The sequence below is a fragment of the Hylobates moloch genome, unplaced genomic scaffold (genome assembly GCF_009828535.3).
Source record: "Hylobates moloch isolate HMO894 unplaced genomic scaffold, HMol_V3 SCAFFOLD_511, whole genome shotgun sequence".
Lineage (NCBI taxonomy): Eukaryota > Metazoa > Chordata > Mammalia > Primates > Hylobatidae > Hylobates > Hylobates moloch.
The window spans coordinates 11,554-22,625 of NW_026652786.1; the positions used below are offsets into that span (position 1 = coordinate 11,554).

The window sequence follows — 11,072 nt, forward strand, 5'->3', positions numbered from 1 at the left end:
CAGGTCCCTATGGGACTGCTCTGCCCTGGCGCCCAAGAAGCTGGCCATTCCACAGAAATAAAAATGAATACAACTGCTTCTGTTACTTAACACTGAGGACTTAGTGCTGAGAAACTTTGTTTTCTAAAATCACAAATAGGAGAGACTTTGCTTTCTGGGAGCCTATCTACAGGAATGAGGCTTCCCACTCTCGCCTGGGGAGCTGAACCATTTTGCCACAAAGAAACAGCCTGAAAGTTCCTCCTCAGTTACAGGAAAGAGGTTTGGGGACACAGCATGGGTCTCACATTCCATTAAAAACAGGCCGTGAGTCTCTCAGTCAGGCTTGATGGTTCCCCTTTTACATGGCTTTGTTTTGAGCTCATAAAAATGAATTAAATTAGATTTTACCTAAGCTTGGCATGCCCTCAAATCCTATAATAGCTACGTTTTGAGTTTTTGGGAAGAACCTCATGTCTGTGCTGGTGGATGGTCTTCCTTGCTGAAGCAAGATCGTATCTGTACCTTTGAAAGACAGAAGTGATACTCTGGTGGACTTTATCAGACAAACTTTATGACCAGGACAAACATGGCTGTGAAGAAAGAGGTCACACTGGGCTGTGCCAGGAAAAAAGAAGCAGCTGCAACCATAGGGATCTTCATGGAAAGAGTCAGCCCAGCTATCCTTGAGCAACCAGGCCCATGTTACCTAAGCCTTGGTGGCTTCTTCCCCAGGGACACAGAGGTGCTGCATTTCACAGTGACTTTGCTATTTCAGATCAATTTCACCTCCTTCTCTAACAAGGCCTCACAAATGTACTGAGAGCTAGAGAGGACAAGTATAAAACCACAATGCTATCGGTGGTTCCTGGGATTGGAACAGGTGTGTAGGAAAAATTCCCTCTCTTCTATGGGTGACTTTTTAAATGTGAGTGTATTACTTTTATAATAATCATGTTAAGAAGGTCTCAATCAGGAGTGACGCCACACATGAAAAAGATGGGAACCACTCTCTTAACTCAAACTCTTATTTACATGTAAGAGTCATGTAGTAACTCCAGTAAGACCCCTTGCCATGTACCTTGGCATTTCCTTAAGTATATTTACTCAACAAAGAAAGAGGCGTGATAACCTAATTCGATGTGTGAATCTGGATTGAACATGTACCCAGAAAACTCAACAGCCACGAAGCTATCCTTGGAACAATTTCAGTGTCCATGGACACACTTTAGTTTTGCAATAATTTACTGACACTTTGCTTCCTGAGCACCTATGGCTCCTGTCCATTCAGGCCAGGGAGTTATTCTTGTTAATTTGTGTAAATGGTACCGTGATTGGTGTGAGAATTCTCCTTCATTTGTAAGAGACCCATGCTGAGATAAGTAGGTGAAGCGTCACGATGTCTGCCTCTTTCTAGAGGTGACAGAGACATATGTATTTTGAAAACATGATTATTAATTTAGACAAAGCACATAAAGGCTTTATTTCACATTCCGTTTCTTTGTATGTGTTCTTCACCAGGAGGAAATCACCTCAGTGTCAGGAATGAATGAGTCTGCCCCTCAAATCCAGCTTGCTCAACACACAGGGAAACAAAGTCCTGACAAAGGGAATGACTCTCTGGCGACTGAGCTGCAGCCCTGAGTGTATGTTCGTTTAGCAGTTCTGATGGCACCTGACCTAGCCCTCTCTTTGCATACCCCATCAGACACTCCCTTTTATGAAAAAAATCATTGAGGATTTGGCCATGCAATGTCCTCACCAGCTTCCTTTAAATCCACTTCTGGCCTGCCAAGAACAAGAGTTCTTCATAACCTGGCATTTTAAATGAAGACGTCAGGCAGGTCACGAGGAAAGTCTCATTGTCCCCATTGCTCTGTCACTGCTGCATCTCCGAGACATCACAGACGTGGACACGAGGCCTGCTTGTCTCTCAAACTGCCCTTAGATCCAAAGAGGGAGGAACCAGGATAAAGGGCTCTTATTTTCCTGAGAAAAGCCTGGCCCCTGAGCACCTGGCTTGGGGCTCTATTCATTGTTTATGACAGCCAATGACTTCTCTGGGTTACAGAGGAAGGACAGGGTCCTGAGAGACCCATCACTGACAGGGAGACCACTTGGAGGCTTTGCAGCCCCAGTCCGTGCTTCTCCACCAAACCCCAACAGCAGTGAGCTCCCTTTGCGCTGACATCTGTGGAAAGCAGGGAAAGCCCTGGCTCGCAAAGCCCTGAAGTCCTATGGAGCTGACGTTCCCTGAGTGACGGTGTGAGCTGAAGGAACTCAAGTATGGGCCGTAGGCCACATCCTGGCCTGGGCCTGGGTGGACACTTAGGGGACACATGTAGTCACAATCCCACCCTCCCATTCTCCTTCTCAGAGGAAGGAAGCGGGCACCCATCTGCCTCATCTCTGTCCCGTGGGGAAGATGGGGAGTTTCGGAGGATCTTTTGTGTAAATTTCACCAGCTCAGATCTACTGCAGGGATGGGGCCCACCATGCTCCTGGTGCTGCCAGAAGCCCTGAGCCCCTCCAGGGTTCCTGGGTTTGAGCCAGCCCTGTATCATCCCCAGGAGCTGAATATCCCAGCAATGGATAGAATTAGATGGAAAGAGCTCTCAATTTGGCCTGAGACTGTCCCCAGATACTCAGGAAAAACAAGATGTCCCACACAGTGGGTGGCAGGTGAGTGGCAGGTTATAGGCCCTGAGTTTGAGTTTGTTTCCCTGTGAGACAGGCCCAGCCCCTCACCCCGTTTATACACTGGATTTTAAATGACGCAAGATAAGAGGAATTTTCTGGTCCCAAGAACAGGAGGAAGGGATTTTCTGGGGTTTCCTGAGTCAAGATTTGCATAAGATCTCCTGCATGTGCATTGCTCTTTGAGGACCATTCTCTGACTCACCAGGTAAGTGGTTGAATTCTAATCTCTGTAATGAGCCTTGCAGCCAATACCAGTTCTGAACTCTACCCGGTGACCAGGGGCCAGGACCTTTATAAGGTAGAAGGCTTGATGTCCTCCCCAGACTCAGCTCCTGGTGAAGCTCCCAGCCATCAGCCATGAGGGTCCTGTATCTCCTCTTTTCATTCCCCTTCATATTCCTGATGCCTCTTCCAGGTGAGATGGGCCAGGGAAATAGGAGGGTTGGAAAAACGAAAGAATGGGGTAGAGGCTGTCCATATCCTCTCTAATTTCCCCTAACCTTCCCTCTCTTTCTCTCTCCTTCCCTCCTCTATCTCTATCTCTCTCCTGCCTCTCTCTCACTCCTCTACCTCTCCTGCCTCTCTCTCTCTCCTGCCTCTGTCTCTCTCCCTCCATCTTTCTCTCTCCTGCCCCTCGCTCTCTCTCTCCTGCCCCTCTCTCCTGCCTGCCTTTCTCTCCCTCCTCTGTCTCTCTCCTACCTTTCTCTCTCTCTCTCCTGTCCCTCACTCTTTCTCTATTTCTCTTTCTCCTGCCTCTCTCTCTCTCTTCTCTCTCTCCTACCTCTCTCCCTCATGACTCTCTCTCCTATATCTCTCTCTCCTGCCTCTCTCTCCCTCCTCTATCTCTCTCCTGCCTCTCTCTCTCTGCCTTGACCCTTGCTCTCCCTCTCTCGCTCCTGTCCCCTCTCTATCTCTCTCTCCTGCCTCTCTCTCTCTCCCCACTCTCTCCTGCCTCTTTCTCTGTTTCCCTCTCTCTGTTTTCACAATCTCTCTCTCTCCCTCTCTCCCCCAGAGCTGGTCTTTCTTTCTTTTTCTCTTTCTTCTACGCACACTTTTAGACTGAGTAGACCATGTATCTTACTTAATTTAACCAAGCATTGGTTCAATATAGAAGGAGTTTGAGAACCCAGTGGACACCCCACTCTCTCTTTTAGGCCAATATGAAGGGGCCCAGTAGCTTGTAAACCTCATCTCCTCACTGCTTTCCACTCTGTGACTGCTAAGACTATGGTTGAAACCTGTTAGGTGACTTTTTAAAAATAAAAGTCAGAAATGTTATTTTATTCAAAGAAAGAAGTACAGAATGTCACTTTCTAAATTTTTATATTTAAGGGGTAGATATTGCAACCTAGAGGATACCAGAAAATCATAAGCCCCAGCCTATACTGTGGGAACTACTGCTGCAGACACTCTGCCCCTAGGACTTTTCCTGTCAGAGGCCCTGAGAACAGTCCCTGCCACGAGGCCACTGCAGGTTCACAGGACAGGGACGGCCCATGGAAAGCAACTTTTAAACCTGGATGCCTAACCTTCATTTTCTCCTTGATATTATGGAAAAAAACAAAGCAAGAAAGGATAAAAGAGGGAGAGTGGAAGGGAAGGATGCAGAGAGAGGGAAAAAGAAAATCTGAGACTGAAACCTAAAGTAACTGATGAGATAGATGCTATATTGTAAAAGCCTCATTTTATCAATTTTGTTTAAGAATCCTGGGTTACAAGGGAACCATGGGGCTCTGAGAGGCACCAGAGTCCTTGATATTTTCCAGCACGTAGGAGAGTACCAGGAAAAAAGGAAGGAAGGAAGGAAGGAAGGAAGGAAGGAAGGAAGGAAGGAAGGAAGGGAGGGAGGGAGGGAGGGAGGAAGGAATGGAGGGAGGGAAGATGGAAGGAGGGAGGGAGGAAAGAACAAAAAAAGAAGGGTAACGTTAGGACGCGGACTTAGATGTAAGAAACAAGCCATTTCAAAAGCTTATTACTACAGTTAATTGTGGTTTTCCATTGTAAGTTGCTCCGTGTTAAGTTCACATTAGACAGTTCCAGCCCAGTGAGTTTCATGATTTTATTCCATCTCAGTTCAAATACTTAACAGACTAAATGATTTGGAAAGCAAAAGTTACTGGCCTATGTGTTAAAATGGAGGTAGAGTGCCTTTTAGGCTATCTACTTGCGGTGGAGCTTCAATTCATGAGGGATCCTTGAGAAGCTCCTACCAGACCCCACCTGGAGGCCCCGGTTACTCAGGAGAGATCAGGGTCTTTCACATTCAGGTTTTACAAAAATAAGCATCCCCCAAACCACAGCAGTGCCAGTTTCCATGTCAGAAACTTAGATCCAAATGATGAACTCACATCTCATTATCACGATGGAAAAGCCCAGGCTTGGGAAAGAAGCCCGCTGCGGATTTACTCAAGGCGATAATGACACAGGGTTTGTGTCTTTCCAACATGGGTTTTGAGTTCTAACACGCTGTTTGCTCTTTTTGTGTGTTTTTGGTGATATAAGGAATCCTGTTACCTGCATTAGGAGTGGTGCCATATGTCATCCAGTCTTTTGCCCTAGAAGGTATAAATAAATCAGCACCTGTGGTCTCCCTGGAACAAAATGCTGCAAAAAGACATGAGGAGGCCAAGAAGCTGCTGTGGCTGATGTGGATTCAGAAAGGGCTCCCTCAGCAGAGACATGCAACATGTAAACCAAATTAAACTACGGTGTTCAAAGACACAGAATCTAGATTCTAGGAATTGTGGCCATTTCGTGGTGTTGGTTTGGGCAGGCCAATCTGACATCCTGGGAATGTCCTCTGCTCTTCAGATCAGTGCAGTGATCAGGGACACCACAGTGGGGCTTGGAGTGCTTTCCAGGGTCACAGGCATCTGTTCCAGTTGTGTCCCTTGACCTTCCCCAGTTATTCCTGGCATTTTCCTAGAATGGGTGCTTTGTTCCTCCTGAATCCTCTCCTTGCATGCCCTCAACTGCTCCACACCTTCCGTAAAAAAAGCCAGCCCAACTCAAAGACAACTTCCCTCATGGAATCATAGTGGATCTGCCAAAGGAGGGGATGCCCAGTCCTGTTCTTAGCAAGGGCTTCCTTCTTCTGGTTAAGGTTTCTTATGCAATTATGTCTCCTACAGAGGTGTATGAATTTTTAATCCTTCATTTAGCTATGAGATTTCTACTAGTGTGGACTTTGTCTTATTCACTCATGTGCTGGCCATTCCTAAACTATTTTATAAATTGGATGTCAAAATGGAGTTGTACCAGGGTTTCCTTACATACTCGCTTCTTCTGGTTAAAGTTCTTATGCAATTATGCCTCCTACAGAGGTGCATGAATTTTTAATTCTTCAGTTAGCTGTGAGATTTATTTCTTTTTCTTTTTTTTTTTTTTTGAGATGGAGTGTCCCTCTGTCACCCAGACTGGACTGCAGTGACACAATCTTGGCTCACTGCAACCTAGGCCTCCTAGATTCAAGCAATTTTCCTGCCTCAGACTCCTGAGTAGCTGGGACTACAGGCGCATGCCAGCACACCCAGCTAATATTTGTATTTTTAGTAGAGATGGGGTTTCACCATGTTGGCCAGGATGGTCTCGATCTCCTGGCCTTGTGATCTTCCCGCCTCAGCCTTCCAAAGTGCTGGGATTACACGTGTGAGCCACCGTGCCCGGCCGAGATTTTTACTAGTTGGACTTTGTCTTATTCATTTATGTGCTGGTCATTCATAATCTATTTCATGAATTGGATGGCAAAATGCAGTTGTACAAGGGTTTCCTTACATACAAACATAATAGGATCCAAGTAAATGCTGTTAAAAACAAGTCTCTTTGAGGGCACAATTAAATGAGAACAATATAGCATGGGACACAAGCAGAGGGGAGCAAACCTCAAGAAGAAAGATGGACTGACTCTAACGGGAAGCATCAAGAGAGCTCCCTGGCCCTGCTCTCTCTCCTTGGGAGAGTTTGGTCCTTAAATCATGAACTCTGCGGGTGTATCCTACATGCATAAGAAGCTCTCTATTTCTTCACATTAACTCTGCACTATAATTTCACATTAACTCTGCATTATAGCTAAATCTTATTAAATGTGATATCTCCTTCCTCTGGGAAAATGTGCTTCAGTTCCAAAATGATCCATTGTCTTTCATAGTCTCAAGATTGAAAAAGGTAATCAGACCTTGTTAGAGTAAAAGCATTTTATTATTATTATTATACTTTAAGTTTTAGGGTACATGTGCACAATGTGCAGGTTTGTTACATATGTATCCCTGTGCCATGTTGGTGTGCTGCACACATTAACTCATCATTTAGCATTAGGTATATCTCCTAATGCTGTCCCTCACCCCTCCACCCACCCCACAACAGTCCCTGGAGTGTGATGTTCCCCTTCCTGTGTCCATGTGGTCTCATTGTTCAATTCCCATCTATGAGTGAGAACATGGAGTGTTTGGTTTTTGTCCTTGCGATAGTTTACTGAGAATGATGGTTTCCAGTTTCATCCATGTCCCTACAAAGGACATGAACTCGTCATTTTTTATGGCTGCATAGTATTCCATGGTGTATATGTGCCACATTTTCTTAATCCAGTCTATTGTTGTTGGACATCTGGGTTGGTTCCAAGTCTTTGCTATTGTGAATAGTGCCGCAATAAACATACGTGTGCATGTGTCTTTATAGCAGCATGATTTATATTCCTTTGGGTATATACCCAGTAATGGGATGGCTGGGTCAAGTGGTATTTCTAGTTCTAGATCCCTGAGGAATTGCCACACTGACTTCCACAATGGTTGAACTAGTTTACAGTCCCACCAACAGTGTAAGAGTGTTCCTATTTCTCCACATCCTCTCCAGCACCTGTTGTTTCCTGACTTTTTAATGATGGCCATTCTAACTGGTGTGAGATGGTATCTCATTGTGGTTTTGATTTGCATTTCTCTGATGGCCAGTGATGATGAGCATTTCTTCATGTGTTTTTTGGCTGCATAAATGTCTTCTTTTGAGAAGTGTCTGTTCATGTCCTTTGCCCACTTTTTGATGGGGTTGTTTGTTTTTTTCCTGTAAATTTGTTTGAGTTCATTGTAGATTCTGGATATTAGCCCTTTGTCAGATGAGTAGGTTGCAAAAATTTTCTCCCATTCTGTAGGTTGCCTGTTCACTCTGATGGTAGTTTCTTTTGCTGTGCAGAAGCTCTTTAGTTTAATTAGATCCCATTTGTCAATTTTGGCTTTTGTTGCCGTTGCTTTTGGTGTTTTAGACATGAAGTCCTTGCCCACACCTATGTCCTGAATGGTATTGCCTAGGTTTTCTTGTAGGATTTTAATGGTTTTAGGTCTAACATTTAAGACTTTAATCCATCTTGAATTAATTTTTGTATAAGGTGTAAGGAAGGGATCCAGTTTCAGCTTTCTACATATGGCTAGCCAGTTTTCTCAGCACCATTTATTAAATAGGGAATCCTTTCCCCATTGCTTGTTTTTGTCAGGTTTGTCAAACATCAGATAGTTGTAGATATGCGGCATCATTTCTGAGGGTTCTGTTCTGTTCCATTGATCTATGTCTCTGTTGTGGTACCAGTACCATGCTGTTTTGGTTATTACTGTAGCCTTGTAGTATAGTTTGAAGTCAGGTAGTGTGATGCCTCCAGCTTTGTTCTTTTGGCTTAGGATTGACTTGTTGATGCAGGCTCTTTTTTGGTTCCATATGAACTTTAAAGTAGTTTTTTCCAATTCTGTGAAGAAAGTCATGGGTAGCTTGGTGGGGATGGCATTGAATCTATAAATTACCTTGGGCAGTATGGCCATTTTCACGATATTGATTCTTCCAACCCATGAGCATGGAATGTTCTTCCATTTGTTTGTATCCTCTTTTATTTCATTGAGCAGTGGTTTGTAGTTCTCCTTGAAGAGGTCCTTCACATCCCTTGTAAGTTGGATTCCTAGGTATTTTATTCTCTTTGAAGCAATTGTGAATGGGACTTCACTCATGATTTGGCTCTCTGTTTGTCTGTGATTGGTGTACAAGAATGCTTGTGATTTTTTACATTGATTTTGTATCCTGAGACTTTGCTGAAGTTGCTAATCAGCTTAAGGAGATTTTGGGCTGAGACAATGGGGTTTTCTAGATATACAATCATGTCATCTGCAAACAGGGAAAATTAATTTGACTTCCTCTTTTCCTAATTGAATACCCTTTATTTCCTTCTCCTGCCTGATTGCCCTGGCCAGAACTTCCAGCACTATGTTGAATAGGAGTGGTGAGAGAGGGCGTCCCTGTCTTGTGCCAGTTTTCAAAGGGAATGCCCATTCAGTATGATATTGGCTGTGGGTTTGTCATAGATAGCTCTTATTATTTTGAGATACGTCCCATGAATACCTAATTTATTGAGAGTTTTTAGCATGAAGGTTGTTTAATTTTGTCAAAGGCCTTTTCTGCATCTATTGAGATAATCATGTGGTTTTTGTCTTTGGTTCTGTTTATATGCTGGATCTTTCAAAGCATGTAACAGATCAGGCCACTTCCCGGGTCAAAAGCCTCCAATGACTCCCCCTGTCTCTCAGAAGAGTTCAAAGTCCTTCGTGTATTTCTCAAAGCCTTACATGATATGGATGTGTCCCAGGCCCACTCATTCTCTAACCCCTCTCGCCACTCTCCTGTGGCTTCCTCTGCTCCATCCACATGGTCCTCCTCATTGTCCCTCAGCTACGTCAAGCTCAGCCCTCTGGATCTGCCATCCCAGTGCCTGGAATCCTCTTCCCCGATTGCCCCTGTGGTGAGTTCTCAGCTCCTTCAGCTCTGCACTCATGATGCCTTCTCTGACTCAACTAAAGAAGGAGAACCCTATTCCCAAGCAGCATTTTCCTTCCACCTTCCCTGTATTATTGTCCCCAATAACACTTGTCATCACACTGTGCATTTTGCTTGCTGATTTGTATACTGCCTATCTAGACAGACTAGAATAAAATCACAAGGACCTGTGTCTGTTTCCCCACTATAGCCCCAGCACCTGAGCCTATAGCCCTCACACCTGTACTGCAAGCACCTAGAAGGGTCCTGAACTCAGAGACTCAGAGTAGGCATTTCCCTAATGTTGAGTAAATGGATGCCTGCATGCCCACACCCCTGAGCCTCTGCTTATGGGCTCTCTCTGCCTAGGATGACAGCATCCACTTCTCCAATGGTTCTTTTTTTAAAAAAATTAGGTATGTATGTATGTATGTATGTATGTATGTATTTATTTATTTATTTTTGAGACGGACTCTCACCCTGTTGCCCAGGCTGGAGTGTAGTGGTGCGATCTCGGCTCACTGTAAACTCCACCTCCCGGGTTCATGCCATTCTCCTGCCTCAGCCTCCCGAGTAGCTGGGACTACAGGCGCCCGCCACCATGCCTGGCGAATTTTTTGTATTTTTAGTAGAGACGGGGTTTCACCATGTTAGCCAGGATGGTCTCGATCTCCTGACCTCGTGATCAGCCTGCCTCGGCCTCCCAAAGTGCTGGAATTACAGGCGTGAGCCACCCCGCCCAGCCTGGTTCTTCCTTCAAGGTCTAGCTCAGTGTTGCCTGATCTCGGTGACATCAGAGATAAGGCAACACTTTTTACTTTATCTCCATCTGACATCGCTTTTTGTCCATCTCACCCCAGCAGAATTCTACACCTTCTTTTGGGTACTGCCATCATATTTTACATGCACTTCTGTAATAATGCTGACCCTATTAAATTACTGTCCTGTTTTTTTTTAAATGTATATAAGAAGTACATGAATACATTCACAATATTAAACATAGGTAAAGTGAAGACGTCTATTACACTCTAAATCTATCTTTCCTTCCCAGAAGGAATCTTGCCTAGGAATTTACATACATATATAGAAATAAAAATGTAAAGTTTTGTTTTGAGTGTGTATGTGTACTTTTTTATATATACATTTTATATTAGTATTTGCAACTTCTCCATGAAATACTTTGGACAACTGTCCATTTAATTTTATTTAATTTTTATTTTGTGTAGGTACATAGTAGGTGTATATATTTGTGGTGTGCATGAGATGTTTTGAAACAGGCATGCAATGTGTAATAACCACATCAGGGAGAATGGGGTATCCTTTCCCTCAATCATTTATCCTTTGTGTTACAAACAATCCAATTACATTATTTTAATTATGAAATATACAATTAAGTTATTATTGACTAGAGTCACCCTGTCATTGTATAAAATAGTAGGTGTTATTCATTCTGTCTATTTTTTTGTACTCATTAACCATCTCCACCTCCCCTCACCCTTCCACTACCCTTCCCATCCTCTGGTAACCATCCTTCCAGTCTCTATGTACATGAGTTCAATTCAACTCATGGACACTTTATACCTGTATATATTCTCCATTTCAAAAAACTTCAG

At 43.9% G+C, this 11,072-nt stretch overlaps 1 pseudogene; it reads left to right on the forward strand.

Moving 5' to 3' along the window:
- Positions 1-3,036: 3,036 nt before the first annotated feature.
- On the forward strand, positions 3,037-5,299 carry LOC116464370 (defensin beta 4A-like; annotated as a pseudogene).
- The last annotated feature ends 5,773 nt before the right edge of the window (positions 5,300-11,072 follow it).